Raw genomic sequence first — 18,098 nt, forward strand, 5'->3', positions numbered from 1 at the left:
ACTGGCAAAGATGAAGTCAAGCTTTCACTTTTTGCAGATGACATGATATTATACATGGAAAACCCGACAGACTCCACCAAAAGTCTGCTAGAACGGATACATGAATTCAGCAAAGTCGCAGGGTACAAAATCAATGTACAGAAATCAGTTGCATTTTTATACACCAATAATGAAGCAACAGAAGGAGAAATCAAGAAACTGATCCCATTTACAATTGCACCTAGTACCATAGAATACCTAGGAATAACCCTAACCGAAGATGTAAAAGATCTGTATGCTGAAAACTAGAGAAAGCTTATTTAGGAAATAGAAGAAGATACAAAGAAATGGAAAAACATTCCGTGCTCATGGATTGGAAGAATAAATATTGTCAAAATGTCAATACTACCCAAAGCAATCTACACATTCGATGCGATCCCAACCAAAATTGCATCGTCATTCTTGTCGAAGCTAGAACAAGCAATCCTAAAATTTGTGTGGAACCACAAAAGACCCCGAATAGCCAAAGTAATGTTGAAGAAGAAAACCAAAGCGGGAGGCATCACAATCCCAGTCTTTAGCCTCTAAGACTTGATTTTTAAGAAACGAATATGCAGTGACAGCCTGGTCACAAGAACAAAGCCTACTCCCAAAGCGAGTAGCGCTAATACTATCTTGATCATTCTGATTACGTTCACTTGTACAATCTGTTCACGTCCCCAGTCAGATTTATCTTCCAAATACCGCCGTGTTACCCGCCCTAGCCACAGGGAAGGGACCCGCAGACGGGCGGCTACCCCCAGGGACCCTGACTTGGCCGCGGCATGGCGGTGACTCCGGAGCCCTGGACGGGGGGCTCTTGGTGCTGGCTTAGCAGCGGGAACACGTGAGGAGAAACCGTGGGGTCTCCTCCAGCGTCCAGGCCCAGGGGCCGTCTCTCCTGCACGTCTGTTTCCCGTGGGATTGGACTTGGCATTTTAAATGCCGGTCACAGCCTCTCAGGGCTCAGTGTGAGGTGATGAGAAAATGGCTCGGAAGCCGGCCATCACTCTCCTCGTGTGTAGGAGGAAGCATCCAGAGAAGGCTCACCTCTCCCTCTGCAAATCCACGGACCAGGATGGCTCCAGCCTTCCCCGTGGCCCCTGCAGGCCTCGCTGCCTTGGAAAACCGCCAACCTCTGCAGCTACTTAACGCTCTGTGGGAGGTGAGTCCTGTCACCACCTTGGACACTGCGAGAAAAGACGAGAAAAGACTGGACGGTAGGCTCACAAAGCCAGGGCGGGGAATACGGTAGGAACCCTACCGGGACCTACCTGCAGAGGGTCCGCACGACCCTCTGTGGGCGGAGCCTTGACTGCCCGCATGGCCAGGCGGGGCGTCAGCCTCGCCCTGGAGCTCCAAGCTCTTCCCAGAGCCCTCCCTGCGCACCAGCCCCCAGCCTCCCTGCCCTGCCTGGGGGCCGCCTCTGACGCCTCTGGGGACTCAGTCAGCTTTTTAGTCTTGCTTGCGCACACCAGGCCTGGAGGAGATCTCTGCTGTCACGAAGCCCTCCTGGGGGTGGCTCTCAGCTCAGCGCCAGGCCTGGCTCCGCCCACGGCCCCGGGCCCCTGACCCAGAATCCTTCCACCTGGGTTCTGCTCAAAGTCAGGCCAGGGGGCGGGACTCACAACCTGCTCCCTGAGCCCCCTCTCTTCCCGTATGTGTGCGTGCCACTCTGTGCCCTTTCCAACGCGACCCGCGCCCTTGACCACACGCTCAGTTCAGGGAGCTGTCGCTCGCCCTCGAAGCTGCCCCACCGAGGAGGGAGAAAGCGTGATTCAGAGGGGTTGTTGTGTCTGCCCAACGTGCCAAGGAGGGGCCCACTCTGGCTGCATCCCGTGCGGCCGGAATCCACCGTGCACGCTGGGTCCCCACACGCTAGGGGCCCCCGCCCCCCCCCCACGGGAACGCACCTGCCCCCGCCCATCGGGGCCAGCCAGTCCCTGCCCCAGGGGCACCCCCCACCCCGCACAGCCCTGGCTCAGAACTGAGGGAGCCCTGCCTGCTCCCCGCGCGGCTGCAGCGGTCCCGGATCACAAGTCACATCCAGAGTAACAAGCACCCCAATTTCAGAGCCTGCCCTCCCACCATCTCAGGGGGAAATAATGTTGTTCTTCCTCAAAGGGGAGTCCATGGACCAGGGAGATCACAGAGCAGACAGCTCCTTGGACCACAGCCATTGTTCCCGGGATCGTCCTAGCGAACCCCGTGCCCAGCTGCGCCCCCGGTCACGCGCCCTGTCGTGCAGACACTCCGGCTGGCTCCTGCTGGTCCTCACCTGCACCAGCGCGTCATGATAGCCCTGTCCCTCTGTGCAGACTGTGGGGCGTCAGCGTCTTAAGTCTACATCAGGGAGAATGACAATAAGGGCCTGTGGGATGCTGCTGGCGCCCTTGGCGGAGTTCGGTGGCAATGGCTGGCCTGGACAACTACGTCAATTAATACGTTCAAGTTCAAATAGTCATTTCAAAATGGAAGTAACATCCTGGGAGCATATGACTTTGCAGCAAAACAAAACAAAAAAAAAGTAAAACCAAGAAAACAAGTGGAACCAAAAATAAAAGATGGCGGGAAAAATTGGTTCAGATTCGCAGAAACCGACGTCTATAAAATACCGTGGAAAGGCTGGTGGGTCCTTCATCCTGAGTCCAGAAACACACTCACGGGTGAACTGGACACACATCCAGCCACACCAGGGTCACCCCCGAGACTGCCCTGGAGCCCAGCAGTGTGGCCGGTGCCGTCCCGGGGACCACGGCCGTGTCTGGTACACAGGGGTCCCACGGGGGCCCTGCCAGGAGTGTCTGTGCAGGAACGCGGACGATGAAGAACCCACGTACGAGACCGGAGACAAGCTGGGCCGTCATTCCCACAGCCATGCGGGAGTGACCAGGTGGCTGGCCGGGCCAGCCCTGCTTTAGGGCCACAGGAAGGGACCGGTCCGGTGACAGACCGTGACATCCATGAAGGCACAGTGGCAGAGAAGCCACTGTCGTTAAATTGTCATTTGCCTATTTGCCGCGCCTGCCTGGTTTCCTGCCCGCCCCAAACTAATTCCCCTGGGAGTGGCGCACAGCCAGCCTGAAGGGTTGAGTTGTGTCCCCAAGAGATAACCCGAGAGATGATTGGATAGCTGTGTCCCCCAAGAGATAATCTGTCAAGATGTAGCACAAATCCACACACAGAAGAGGGAAGACGGCCTCACGATGACAGGGGCGGGCGCCGGGTGGTGCGGCCAAAAGCCAAGGGTGCCTGGAGGCCCAGAAGCTGGAGGTGCAGGAAGCCAGCTCAGGGCCTGTGGCCCTGCCACACTTCATCGGGGGCTCCTGTCCTCCGGACGGTGACGGAACGAACTCGTGTTGGGAGCTGCAAGTTATGCGCTGACCGGGCACGGCGGCCCTACGAAACCCGCACCACCCCGACCTCACCTTGGTCCGCTTCAAGCGTGCGCCCTGACACTCAGGCCTGAGGCCTCCCGACCTAGGGGTCAGAGTGAGACCCGTGTCACCACCGCTGCCCAGAAAACCCACCAAGGCCTCACCCAGATGCCGCCCCGGTCGCCCTCCGGACGACTCGGGAAGCCCTTCTCTACCCCTTCCCCAAGCCGCCCTCAGCCCCCCAGGACTCTGCCAGCGACGGGGAGCTCACTCCACAGGCTGGTCCGATTCCTATGCTGGCAGCTGTGAGGGCTGAAAGCTCTGGTTTACTTTGATACAACGTCTGGCTGGCCCCCCACTCCTGCACCCCCCCCCCGTGACCCCACCTGCACCGCCCCCAGCGACCCTAGCTGTCCTGACTGCAGGGTCCCAGGCGGATTCAGGGTCCAGGCCCCAGCCGTCCCTGAAGCCCTGAGCGGCCACACTGGTTGCAGGGACAGGAGTGGCTCTGTTAACGAGACCGCCCTCGCCCCCGGGGACAAGTCCTGTGTGACATAAGAGCAGCAGCAGCTTGGGAGACGACTGGTTTCCCTCCACTGGACAGCTCAGAGGACATGTGACTGCACGGCGGGGGTGGAGGGACTGTGTCAATGGCCCATCGGGGACTCTCCCTGCACACCACAACCCGTGTCCATTCTCTCCCGCCTCTAGAGCTCCTGCGGCCATACCCCCCACTGCCCCGGACCTCCAGGCCACCCTGAGCCACACCTGTGCTAACAGAGTGTGCCTGTGCGCTCCTTCCCATACTTTCCTCCCGGGGGCCCCCAAGAAGGGCAGCCCCTCCTTCTCCAAGCGGCCCCCCAGCTCCCAGAGCTCAGTCTCTGGGAGGGAAGAGAGGAGCAGCTGTGTGCAGGGGGGGACCTGACTGTGTTCCCGTAAGTAGAGAGTCACAGGGTCCCCTGGCTACGTCGGGCTCCTGGCCAGCCCCGGAGTGTCACCAGGAGCGCCGCTCAGAGCTGGCGCGTCCTCTGGCACCAGAATCCCCCACGCAGGCGGCCTCCCACCACGGCCGGCGGGTCGGGCGCCGGCCACGTCTCCCCGGTGTCCGTGGCACGTGGGAGACAGGAGGTGTCGGCAAAACTTCTACTTCCTCTCAGTGCAAATAGAAGAAAATGCGTCCCGCCCTCGGATCACGAAAGTATAACTCAGATCAGTAACCCGACATTTGTTGGAAAGCAAAGACACCACGTGAAAATGTCCTCTCAGTGAACGCATTCTGCGCATCTGCCCACACTTTGGGGGCGTCACGCATGGATGCCAAGTTGAGTTCCCGCCTAAAACCCGGGTTTGGGGCTTAAGGAAGGGGGACTGACTCCCCACGTCATGGGATTGTCCCCCTGCCACGCCAGGATGCAGGCCCGCTCTCCCTCCGAGCCTACTGGGGGGCCTGGCCGCGGGGGACAGGCAGGGGGAGGACGCAGCCCAGTCCCACCCCCCACTTCCTGGCCCCCCAGCACCCACATGAACCCGAGGCTGCAGGGCATGCTCAGCTGGCCTAACACACAGATTTCCAGGAGGCAGGTGTGCAAGGCAGAGGAACCTTCAGGCATGCATGTGCTCACACGCACGCACGCACATGGATACACGCACCTCGCCTCACACATGCACGTGCACATATGCACACCCCTCACACACGCACACTCACACACACACACACCACATGCTCAACACTCACACATACACGCACACAGCTCGCGGGCTCACATCTGTCCTCTGAAATGGCCACTCAGGGCAGAATTTGTGCTGACTTTCTCCTGCCCCAAAGCCCTCCCACGCCTCCTTCATTTCCCTGCATTGGATGATTTCGGGGGTTTTACCCTCTGTGTCCCCACGGGAGTGGCTGCCTTGCTCTCGGCGGTGGGGGGACCCTGTGATATCTGCTGAGTCCTGCATCAGACATGCCACGGGATGACCAGTCAGCGTGCCACAGGGCGCCCAGCATGGGTCCTGAGCTCCATCATGGACGTGTGCACGCCAGGAGCTCCCGGTTTCCACACCCGCCCATGCCTGGGGAGGTAGAGCCCCGGCCTCGCGAGCCAGCGCCCCAGCCGGCCGGCCGGCTGGCACTCAGCCCGCTGCCTTGGGGCCGTCGGTGGTGGGGGGCCTACCAACCTCACTGCTCCCGACATTTTCTGGGGGCCGTGCGTGCATCCCTCTTTCAGAGAGGTCAGTCCTCCCCGGGAAAGCCGCCAGGCCCTAGCTCGGCAGGTCCAAACCCCCCACCTTTCAGGTCCCAGACGATGAGGCCTCCTCCTGGAAGTCTCCCTGGATTCCCTCCTCTGCCTTCATTCGTAATGCTCTCTACCGTCCCCGGCCTTCCTGCAGCCGTTCGCTTGCCCCGGGCTCCTAAGCATTCGCGGCGACCCTCAGGTTAGTCCCCCCGTGGCTGGAGCCCCTCCATGGCGCCTTCCCTGCTGGGCTCCGGAGCAGGTGCATCTGGGCTGTGCTTGTCGGGAGTGTCTGCGGCCGCTCCCCGCGGGGGCTGGGTGAGTTCTGCTGTTTCTCTGGGGCCTTCGTGAGCCCCCACACAGCAGCTCCCCACAAGCAGTCACTGGACCAGTCGCACCCACTGTGGGGGGAAGTTAGGGGTGCCGGGGCGGAGCCAGGCCCCCAATGCCTGCAGGGTGAGCGCAGGAAGCTGACGCAGCCCGCCTGACACGCGGCTGGCACGCATGGAGCTCTCCCTTCCCTGCGGGTTTTGTGCTCAAAGTGCATCTCCCACATTTCTTGTTTTCCCTCGTGAATTTATCCTCCACTGGCAAAAAGATCGTGGCATATTTTAGACCAAACAAAGCCACAAGAACTTTCTATTACTTACCGAACAAGAACTGAGTTCCACATTCTCCCCAGACCCAGATGTAGAGTATGTTCATGCACAACATCGAAGCGTCTGGGTTTCGGGTGGAAAATAGCCACTCGCACGGTCATGCAGAGGTGTCCCTCCTCCCGCCGCCCCCGGAAGGCCCAGCCCCGGCCCGACCTCGGGGTCACGGCTGCCGCCCTGACCTCGGGATGTTTCGGTCCATCACCGGACCTTGGAAATAGCCGTTAAGAGTCTTAGCTGATGCTCTCCTGCTTCGGACAAGTGTGGGTATTTAATTGACCCCGGTGGAGAACTGAATGCAAAACTGTGAACTGCATTCGATTTTCCTTCTCAGGACGCAGAGGCTGCATGGAAACGTGTTCGCCTACGAAGCCCCATGCCTCTCGGCAGTGTGCTCACGGTGACCCCCCGGGGACCGCCTGGGGCGCGCGGCCGTGGTCAGGCCAGGAGATGGGGTGGAGCCTTTCCCAGCAGACCCCCTCCTGAGTGCTCTTCGGACCGGCCCTGAGGTCTGATCCCAAGCACGAGGAGGCGGGTGGACAGCCGTCAGAGCTGCACGAGGTGGTCCTGACGCAGCAGGCTCGCTGTGGCATGAAGGCCCGGGCCCCAAAGATGCCCTCCATAACTGTGGCCCGAGGCTGGGACGGTGACACCGCGGCCGGAAGCCTCAGCTCTGGGGCCCAAGGTCTTGGATTTGAAATGTCCTCACAGCTACAAGTGCAGCTCTCTGTGCCTCGGCGGCCTGTGCGTGAGCGGGAAGGTAAGAGCCTTGCACCCTCCTCGACGACATTAACTGCACACAGCCCGGGGCCTCCTGTGCCACAGAAGTCCCGGAAACAGCAGCCCCCGTCCCGGTGCACACCGGCCTGGCTGCTCGGGGCCCGATCCCAACCCAGGCAGGACCTCTGTCTTGGGCTCAGCCCGTCAGAGCAGCGGCCGGGCCCTGCCGGCCTGGTGAACCTGGCTGTGCCTGGGTCCCGGCCGCGGTCTGGGTACCACACGGTTGTTGCCGTGTGATGAACGAGAGGGCGGACGTCCAGTGAATTAAGGGAGAGTGTGGGCCCTACCTAAGTCAGACCACCGCAGGCAGCGCCCGGAACCTCAAGGCAGTTAGAAAACCATGCCTTCAGGGGCACCTGGGGGGCTCAGTCAGTTAGGTGTCTGACTCTTGATTTCGGCTCGGGTCACGATCTCACAGTTCTTGGGATCGAGCCCCACATCGGGCTGTATGCTGACCACAAAGTCTGCTTGGGATTCTCTCTCTCTCTCTCTGTCTCTCTCTCTGCCCCTCCCCTGCTTGCTGTCCAGCTGTCTCTCAAAATAAATAAAAATAAACTTTAAAACAAACACACAAGAAAACACACCAAGTCTTCAAAGGACCAAGATCCGGGTCACCTCGGATTGCTTTGTTAGCGCCTGCAGCTGCCGGGGGATGCGGACACTCGTCGTCCTCCAGGAGGGAGGCCAGTGAGCGCTGGGCGCTGTCACCGCCCCAGAAGTGAGGGAGGAGGTGTCTCCGTGCAGCTGACCGACAAGTGGCCCCAAGTGCAGGCCAGCCTCCAACTGTGACCTGAGTCCCCTCTGGGTGGTTTCTCTTCCCCGTGGGAACTGTCCTCCGGACGGACACCACGCAAGGGGAGGGGCCAGAGAAGCGACCGAGGGGCTTCGTGGGTCGCTGTCCACACTGAGGTTTTGCGTCCTTCAGGGAAGGAACACCACCGGATTTGCTCAGAGGAATCTGGATTTGCCCAAAAGAAGGTACCCTTGCCCTCACGAGGACACAGGTCTTCTTCAAGCCGCACCAGTGAGCCTAGAGAGCCGAAGGGATGGGCCACCGCTCCTTCTCCAGGGGCCTCCGTGTCAGGACCCGAGGCCACAGGTCTGCCCAGCACGGGGGGGGGGGGTCTGTTCACCAGCCACACTCTGCCCGTCCTGCCTTTTGGGGCCTCGAGTCCACGCAGCTCCCAGCCCTCAGGGCCTGGGCTGCTGTTCCCACCCGCGGATGCTGCGTACCAACCGTGACCTTCAGTAGCATCTGCTTGTGGCTCTGAGTTGATCCCAGCGATTCACACCCCTGGATAACGTGAGCACCGACCCTCACTGGGCACTGGCCGTGGGCAGCCCTCCGCCCGCTTCGCCGGTGGCCTCGTACAATATCCACAGCAAGCCTTTGAGGAGACAGCTGTTACACCTCATCCTCCTGCAGATTTAAAAATCCAAGCAAACATGTGAGAAGGAGAGAGGATGGAGAGGGGGTTTGCACGAGGCAGCGGGAAGGGCGGAGCAGAATCCCGCCGGGCGAGCAGGGTGGAGATCAGCCTCCTCCAGACCTGCCCGCTGGAAGGGGCCTCTCCACCCTGGTGAGCATCTCCCCGACCCCTCTCCGGGGCTCCCTGCCACATGGCCAGCTGCCCGGGACAGCAGGCCCTTGGCGGTCGGCCCCCTTATAAAGGGGTTTTAGGTCTGCCCCCTCTGTCCGCCACGGCCTCCTGCCGTCATTGATGCAAGGAGATGATCTGTCCCCAGTGCCGCCCCGGCCGCACCCCCAAGCACCTGTCACCTGCTGTGGTCGCTGCCCCGTCGCCACACCCGACGTCACCAGCCAACCCGAGAGCCCAGGATATTTCCTCGTGTCTGATTCGTGAGTGGTCACCACAAGACTCTGCCCTGTGTGGTTTGTGATACACAGCACAGACCAGACGAACGGGAAAACTGCAGTGTTTGTGCCGAGGTAACGCGTGCTGTGGAGACGCTGTAGAGGGGTGAGGACCAGGGGTGCACGGGCCGGCCTGAGGTGTGAGACCCGCCGGAACGGGCACTGGCGGTGTCCCCCGGGGGGAAGCCTGGGGGGGGGGCGGGGGACAGAGCTGCGGACACATCTGGGGGCGGGGCTACCCGCAGATGGCCAGGCACGTGGACGCCCCGAAGGTGGGCTGGGGCGCGAGCTCGGGGGCGGGGTCAGGGAAGAAGGCGGTCCGCAGCGTTAGGGGCTCCGGGCCACTCCAAGGGGCTGGGTGTTGACACCAAGTGCAGGCCACCTGGGGACGTGAAGCATCGATGTATCACCGACTCCTCTTTTCGAGGAGACTCCCTCTGCCGTGTGCAGCGCAGAGCACGGTGCAAGGGGTTGCGGCTGGAGGCAGCAGCGGGCCCAGCCGGCCAGGGTGGTCATGGGGTGAAGCCCGTCCCGCCGGGTTCCGTGTGACAGACAGAGAGGAGTCGGGGTCACCGCAGGGGCTGAGGCTCCAGAAGGATGAGGCGGCCCCACCGGGGAGGCGGGAAGGTCGGGAGCTCGGTTCCGGCACAAAGCCAAGGGCTCTGGGACAGGTGGTAGCATACACAGAGGGTCGGCGGGTTCGGGCTGGGCGTGAGCTGGAGGGAGGGCCTGGAGCCCCCGTCCGAGCGACACCACAACCGGGGAGATGGGGGGGGGGGGGGGCCCGGCCGGCCAAAGCGCTAGTCCCAGAGGTGAGGAGAGGCCGGTGGAGGGTGAGGAACGGGCAGGGAGGGGGGAAACCAGGGCAGCCAGCTGTCCCTAAGCTGGGAACGTGTGTGCACCAAGAGGAGAGGCCGGTGGGGGGAAGGACAAATCAGAAGTTTCCGTGGCCTGTGAGGCCCTCGGGCACCGACTGGCCCAGCCCCTTCCTTCTGGGAACGAGAACAGAATCAGAGCAGCGAGGGGACTTGGGGGTTAGCAGAGCAGAGCCCCGCTCAGACGCGGGCCTCCAGCCACTAAGTCACGGCTTTGACCTCAGCCTGCAGCCAGGCCGTCAGACTGTGCTCCCCTGGTGTGGAAGTCCCCGGTTACCAGGGTGCCTGCGGCCCGGAGGACAAACTGGCTCCCTGCTGGCTCCCGGAGGGACTGGGGACCACGTGGGACTCAAAGGTCACCACCGGCCCACGTCCACGGGGCTCTAGACCACACCTCGCTCATCCCACTTCCTTCTGCGTCCTGCTGGACGGGATGCAGCCCGCCCCGCGACTCACCAGCTGGGGGAGGACGGACTGAGGCAAACAGCTCTGCAAACTGAGGGACGCGAAGAGTTTTGCCCCTTTTCTATCCTCCGCCTGCTTTCTGTGTGTTCGCACCACGTTCTGCACGGCAGAATGCCACGGGCCCCTCGCCTCGCCCACCTTTCACTCCACTCGCTTCCCCTCCCTGGATCCCCTCACCTTGTGAACCATCGGTGTTTGGCAGGGGCCCCGGTGTGCGGCAGCTGGGTCTGAGACCATTCCTCAACCGAGAGCCCGGGACGCTGTTTTAAATAAATGTGCAGATTTGGAAAAAGGACAAATACCAAGTAAATCTTGTCTCTAATGGCCCATCAAGCATATTGCTGAAGATCAGCTCCTAGAACCCGTGAATCTCAGAACGTACAAATCACCTGCTTTTGACGGGTAACACATATACATTTTGTTTAAGAGCAAAATGTCAGGAAATTCATTTCTGGAGATGTGCGAGGAGTCACACACACCAACCCCTGCCACCTCCGTAATAAATTTGGGAATGCGAAGTGCAGACCCTGCCCTTGAATTTCTCACACCCTCATCAGCAGCCTCAGCGAGTCAAAGCCAGGGAAGGCCTGGCCGGCAAGCCCTGCGGCTTTTCTGGAAGCCGCTTGCACCTCTGGGTCCTGTCTCCCCCTCCCGGGCTCGGGCTCTGAAAACGGGGAGGGAATGCGGAATGGACAGGGGGTGCGGACGCTCCGGACGCAGAGGTGAGAAGACGGAGGCCGGCTGGGGCTTCGCTTCGCGCGGGTTGTGAACGCGGTGTGGACGCACGTGGGGACCCCCTGGGCGGGGAGAAGCGGTCCTGTAAGCACGGCTTCATGACCGCGTGTACATCAGCCGTGCCACTGCGCGCACTGAAGGGGACGGTCCCGAGAAAATGCAGGTGAATCAGTACCGTTCCGGCCCAGACTTGAACCGAAACTCACAGAGAGATACCTCCTTCTCCACTTAAAATTTTGGGAAATTTCTAATTCTTATCTTTGAGACCCTAAAATCTCTAACCACTGCCCCCGAAAGCCTTGGACTCGCGCTCCTTCTTTTTTTTTTTTTTATTATTATTTTTTTTCAATGTTTTTATTATTTTATTTTTGGGACAGAGAGAGACAGAGCATGAACGGGGGAGGGGCAGAGAGAGAGGGAGACACAGAATCGGAAACAGGCTCCAGGCTCCGAGCCGTCAGCCCAGAGCCCGACGCGGGGCTCGAACTCACGCGAGATCACGGGAGATCACGCGAGATCGTGACCTGGCTGAAGTCGGATCGCGCTCCTTCTTAGGGGAGCAGCAACGACAAGGGACCTCCGAAGACTTGTGACGGACTCCCCAGGGGGCTGGCAGAGGACGCGGCTGCCTTGGGAACACAGACCTTTCTGAGAGCTGGGGTTTGGTTTGTTCTCTCTCTCTTCCTTTGCATTTCTCCTTCCTTCAGGAGTTTCTTCGCACTCAGTCACCTAACAAACATCTGTCCCTACTACTGCCAATGACAACGGGGGCAGCGGCCGTATTTCCCGGATTCTCACACTGTGCTGGCAGTTTCTTGCAACGGAGCTCGCCAGTCTCGAAGCAGGTGTTAGGTCCCATTTTCCACCTGGGGAAACCTAGGGTCAGACTGCCAGGCGCCGGCCGGCCACCGTGGAGGTCGGAGGCTGGAACACAGCTTCTCATCCGGTGACAGGTTCCCCTTGCTGACCCGTGCGAGCACGCGAAGCCGAACGTGAGCTGGGACCGTGCCAGGGAAGCTGGTGCAGGTGGAAACCACCGTGGTGCAAGGTCAAAGCGACACAGGACGTGAGTGTCCAACGTGTGGTCGCGGACCCGCCGAGGGGCAAGACCCCTTCCGCGGGGATCAGGGGAGGCCTGAGGCGGGGGCTGGAAGTGAACGGGACGGAGCCGCAGAGCCGGGGCTTGGGGGCAGGGGCCCCCCAGAAACAGGCGAGTGTAAGGAAAGCAGCACCTGCCAACTGTACGAATTCACCCCGACAGAGTGACGGGAGTGTAAACACAGATACACACGCGAAGGAGGTTGTCAGCCAAGCCGTCTGATTGCAAGAGGAGATTCACACGAAGACGTTATGATGCAGCCCAGGGGCGCAGGGAGTGGGGGAGCTGGAGGCCACAGGAGATCCCCCGGAGCTGGAGAGTGGGACGTGGGGGTCACCGCCTCACCCGGTGAGGGGGCACGTCTGCCGGGGGGGCGCCCTGCTGCCTTCACCGTCATCCCGCACATCGGTGAGCTCAGCAAAGCGCGGGAGGGAGTCAGGCAGCCCCGGGGGAGGCCCCGGGGCCAGACCAGGTGGGCAGGGTCCCTTCCGGAAAAAGAAGGAGCCCAAGCCCTTGGGGCCTGGGGCCAGTTCTGGTCTCGGGTGCTGTTCACGTGGGAGAGCGAGCACACGGAAACCCTCCCGCCACGGGGCCCGGCACGAGCTGCGGTGGCACGTGAGGGGACAGCGTGGCACCTGGGAGGGGACTGGCCGGAAGGGGGGCCGCCCAGAGCAGAGAGAGGGACAGACCGTCCCTACGAGTCTACTCTGCACGTCCACGTGCACGTGCGTTTCTGATGATGCCGTTTGGTATGGAGTCCACGCCAGCCACGGCCGAGCGCTCGTGGCTCGTGCTGTCCTGACCACTCAAGCCCCCGGGCCTGGCCCCCCAGGACACCCGCCGGAGGAGGCCCTGCTTCCAGCTCGGGCCACAGAACTCGGGTTCTCGGGGAGCATGTGGCACAGATGCTGTCATCGCCGGGGCGGGAGTGTGGGAGGGCAGAGCCCACAGAAAGATCTCTGGGAAAATTTCTGACCTGAGGGATGAGGAAGCACCATGGGACAAGTGTCAGTAAATTAAAGCAACACAGCTGACAAGAATAAACCGTTGAGGTGAGAGGAGATTAAATTTTTTAGGAGTCAAACCCAAGAGAAACTCGAAGTCTTGAAATATATTATTACAACTTAAAACATAATCATGTGACCTAGGTGACCCCGGGTGAGCCTCAGGACTGTACATCCTAGGGATGGACACTTTGTGTCATCGGTGGACAGACATGTCCTGGGAGGCCCCTCTTCTGAGAGTGTGGAGGGACCTGTGACCTCCCCCACAATGGGGGAGAAGCTTCTGTGACCACAGCACCTGTGTGAGGCTTCTTTTTGGCAGGTGCTCTGCAGGTGACCCTGCTGCTTGCTGAATTGTGGGGAGAGTTCACGTGAGGAGCTGGGGACGGCCCCTAGGAGGTGGGGGAAAACCCTAGGATTTAGGGACAAACACTAGGAGCAGGGGACAACCACTAGGAGCTGGGGACAAACCCTAGCAGCTGGGGACAAACCCTAGGATTTGGGGACAAACCCTAGGAGCAGGGGACAACCACTAGGAGCTGGGGACAAACCCTAGCAGCTGTGTACAAACCCTAGGATGTGGGGACAAACCCTAGGAGCTGGGAACAACCACTAGGAGCTGAGGACTGCCCCTAGGAGTTCAGACCATCCCTAGGAGCTATGGATGACCTCTAGAAGTTCCATGACCTCTAGGAGCTGTGGGTGATCTCTAGTGGCCATAAATGATCTCTAAGAGCCACAGTGACCTTTAAGAGCTATGATGATGTCCAGGAGCCATGGTTGACCCCTAGGAGCCACAATGACCTCTAGGAGCTATGCATGACGTCTAACAGCTGCAAATGACCTCTAGTGGCTGTAGACAACTTCCAGGAGCCACAGACAACATCTGATCGCAGAGGATGGCTTCCAGCTGACAGCCAGAAGCTGGGTTACTGCCCCTCAGACACAAGGAAAGGGACTCTGCCAGCACGCTGAGTGGCCTTGGGAGTGGGCTCGCACACAGATGAGCTCCCAAAGGAAATGCAGCCTGGCCAGGTCTTGACTGCAGCTCTGAGACCCTGAGCAGGAGCCCCAGCTAAGAGCCATGGACGCTGTGAGACAAGAAGTGTGTGTTGTTTGAAGCCACTAACTGTGGGGTGGTTTGTTAGACAGCAGTAGTGTCTGGAGAAACAGACCCAATAGGAGGCGTGTGCGTGTGCATGTGCACGTGTGCGCGCATGTGTGCGTGCATGTGTGTGTGTGTGTGTGTGTGTGTGTGCATCCATACACAGAGGGATGATCAGGATCTGACTCCCAGATTATGGAGGCTGAGGAGTCCCAGATTTTCAGTCAGCTAGCTGGAGACCCAGGAGAGCCCGTGGCCAATCTGCATTCTCTGAACGGAAGACGTGCCCCTCCTCGAAGACGGGCCGGCCGAGAAGCGCTCCTCACCCGCCCTTGGGTCAGTGTTCTGTTCCCATCGGGCCTTCAACGGATCGGGTGAGGCCCACCCATGCCGGGAGGGCCCTGTGCTTTACTTGCCTGTAACTCAAATATCACTATCCTCCAGGTTCCTCAAAAAATTAAAAATAGATCTACCCTATGACCCAGCAATAGCACTGCTAGGAATTTACCCAAGGGACACAGGAGTGCTGATGCAGAGGGGCTCTTGCACCCCAGTGTTTATAGCAGCACTTTCACCAATAGCCAAAGTACGGAAAGAGCCTAAATGTCCATCAACTGACGAATGGATAAAGAAGATGTGGTTTATGTATACAATGGAATACTACTTGGCAATGAGAAAGAATGAAATCTGGCCATTTGCAGCAACATGGATGGAACTGGAGGGTCTTATGCTGAGTGAAATAAGTCAGGCAGAGAAAGACAGATATATGTTTTCACTCATATGTGGAACTTGAGAAACTTAACAGAAGACCATGGGGGAGGGGAAGGAAAAAAAGTTAGGTAGGGAGGCAAACCATAAGAGACTCTTAAAAACTAAGAACAAACTGAGGGTTGATGGGGGGCGGGAGGGAGGGGAGGGTGGGTGAGGGGCATTGAGGAGGGCACCTTTTGGGATGAGCACTGGGTGTTGTATGGAAACCGATTTGGCAATAAATTTCACATTAAAAACAAACAAATCTCACTCTTCTCCAGAGATGCCCTCCCAGACCCCCAGGGTACCGTCTGGGCAGGTATCTGGGCACTGCGGCCCCGTCTGGCTGACACATCACCACAGGCAGGCAGCTCGACAGCCGAGAACAGCTTTACCAAGTGTTCCTCACCCCGTCCCCTCCTCCGAGAAGCCCTCTCGTCAGCAGCCCTCACGTATAAACACCCCAGCCCCAGATCAGAGGGCTTCCGCCCCTGCCGGGTGCCCGTCCCGGCCTGGGGAGATTCTTCATCCTGCCCTTCCGTGGTGTGGAGCCCCCCCCCCAACCCCCCCACCTTTCACCCTCTCGGCCCCTCTGTGTAGACGGAGACACGAAGGAGCACAGGCCTCCCGCAGGACAGTGCTTGCGGCTGGCCCCATGGCGACCACACGCGGCACAGCCTCTCCCGGCGGGCCGCTGGGTCGGTGCCGCACTTTCTCCTGCTGCATTCACGTTCAGGTTCCGGAGCCTCCCCTCTTGGAGTGAAAAAAAGGCGAGGCGCTGTTTAGACAAAGACTTCCTCTGCGCGTGAAGCTGGTGGACGTTCTCCACGCGGTCCCTGAAGACGGTACACTGGGGTCTCGCGGGACAGGGTGTCCCCGTCGGGACAGCGCAGGGAGAATGGGGGACATCCGAGGCTGCTTCCGGATATGCCCCACCGCCGCCAGGCCGCACGCCCTCCTTCCGTTGCCCAGGCCTCGCCATAAACCAGAGACAGCACGGGTGGACCATCGGACGTCCCCCTGCCGGCGTGGAGTGGCTCCCTGGCCCATGTTCTGTCTTCGCCTCGTCTGCTCCCGCTGCCCGGGAAACACTGCGGCCTCCCCAGGGAAGCCGTCCCGCCGGCCAGGGCCACTCGCCACCTGCTTCCCGGCCACTCCCCCGCCTCGCCCCGTGACCTCCGGATCAGGCGTGAGGACGTGCTGACAGTGCCTGTGACCCCACTGTGTGGTCCACCACCGGGTGGGTCTCCTGTCTGCGTATCCCATGCAGTGATGCTGGAATCAACACGGCCGCCGGTGGACTGAGCCCGGGGGTGGGCGGTGCCCTGCGTAGGGCAGAGGCCTCACCAGGACCCCGTGTGACCAGTCTCCATAGCGTTTGGAGAAGGGAATTAATTACCTCTGAACACACTTGATGCAAAACTGATGTCACCTGATTTCCCTGGTGACACCAGCTAGGGGGGCTGGGGGGCAGGGGCCGGCCAGTCCTGCCCACGGCGACCATCCCAGGGCACACGACTTGGCATGGAGCCCTGCCAACCATTTCTGTGTTCGGGGACACGGTCTCCTGCCCGTCAGGCTCCCTGGGGTGACATCTCCAGCCTCCTGGGCTCCCGCATAATCGACGTTTCTCCTCAGGCGGGGCAGGGCGCTCAGAGGCAGGCCAGGCCGGACATGTCCCTTCTGGGCTCCAGCCCCTCCGGCCAGCGCTCGGGGAAGGGATGTCTTGCAGGCCTGGCCTCGGAGCTCCTCCGTAACCTTGCCTCGAAAGCACACTCCCGCCTGGGCTCCCGATCCGGCGATGTTGGGGGTGACCCCGGGGCTCCTCCTGTTCTGGCTGGTGCTCTAGTGGGCACGCTGTTGCACTCTCACGCCCAGCACCCGGACCCTGTGCACAGGGGCCAGACGAGGGGTGCCCACGCTGTCTCCACTGATCTCAGGAGGACCCAGAGGCACATCCCTCTCGGGCGCATGGTCCCCGCATCCCACCGTCCGCGGCCCCCGTGCCCCCTTCGGGAGCGTCCCCCCACATCTCCCTCAATCGGGGCCGGGCGGGCGGGAACCCAGGGGCGCCAAGCACGGCTGGCCGGGCTCCAGCTGGGTGGGTCGGTCTGCCCCGCACAGGCCAGGTTCATCCTGACTGCAGGCTCCCTCTCCTGCGGTCCGCCTTCTGACTCCCATTCCTCCCCCAAAGGCGCTTTCACCTTGGGCACTGCTTGCATCCGGCTCAGCTTCTCCCGCCACCATTTAGGCAAAGGCTTGAAATGCCATGGGCGGATGGCTTTGTGGTTGGTGCCAGTGGGTGCGGCCCAAGCAGCGTGCCTGGGACCCTGACGGCCTCCCAAGAGGACGCTACGGTCACGCAAAAGCCACTGCAGCAGCAGAGACGGGCGCTGACGCTTCGGAAACTGCCCAGGCGTGGGTGGCTGGCCGCCCTCCCAGGAAGGGACAGGGAATGGGCGTCGCCAGGTGCCTGTGCCGGTTTGTCCACTGTGACCGCGGGGCCGCCAGGCCCTGCCCGCACCGCGGCTCCTCCGGCCGGCAGCCCCGGGAGCCGCCAGCCCAGCACGACTCGATGACGTCTGCGGGAGAGATGCACGTAGGGCGTGCAGACCACGCACGGGCTGCCTGATCTGTGCCTCCTCGTCCCCGCCCGGGGGTCTACTGGGGGCTGCGAGGGCTTCGCACACACTCACCTTTCCTGCCTGCGCCTCCCCTTGCAAGGTCTGTTGGCGCTCCATCCTCTGACCCAGAACCGCGCTCTCCCAGCAGAGCACGGTGTGCAGGGAACCCCTTCTTGTTCTCCAGGCGAGAGGCAGGCACCGCCCTGGGACAGCGCCACGGGCTCCTGCGGCTGAGCGGCGCCCCCCCCGCCCCGGGCTCCCCTGTTCGAGCCCTGAGCACCAGCACTTGTGACTGGGACTGTATTTGCGGACGGCGTCTTTAGACGGGAGACGGAGGTTAAATGAGGTCACTAGGGTGGCCCCGATCCTATCTAGCTGGTGACCTTGTTCGAGTGGGGGTAGAACACAGGCACACGCAGAGGGACCGCATGGAAACACCGGGAAAGGACAGAGTGTGCCCGCCGGGGAGGGAGGCCACAGAGGACCCAGCCCCCCCTCCCCCTCCC

At 60.9% G+C, this 18,098-nt stretch overlaps 1 long non-coding RNA gene across 1 annotated transcript; it reads right to left on the bottom strand.

The window, feature by feature from the left end:
* Nucleotides 1–7,649: 7,649 nt before the first annotated feature.
* Nucleotides 7,650–17,808, bottom strand: LOC121044030 (uncharacterized). The gene is made up of 3 exons (XR_005797070.1): nt 17,665–17,808; nt 8,840–10,535; nt 7,650–8,479 (listed from the first exon to the last, which is right to left on the bottom strand). It is a non-coding gene; the product is annotated as an uncharacterized LOC121044030 (long non-coding RNA).
* Between the last annotated feature and the right edge of the window lie 290 nt (nt 17,809–18,098).

This window comes from Herpailurus yagouaroundi, unplaced genomic scaffold (genome assembly GCF_014898765.1).
Source record: "Herpailurus yagouaroundi ecotype Mexico unplaced genomic scaffold, PumYag 188, whole genome shotgun sequence".
In the NCBI taxonomy this organism is placed as follows: Eukaryota; Metazoa; Chordata; class Mammalia; order Carnivora; family Felidae; genus Herpailurus; species Herpailurus yagouaroundi.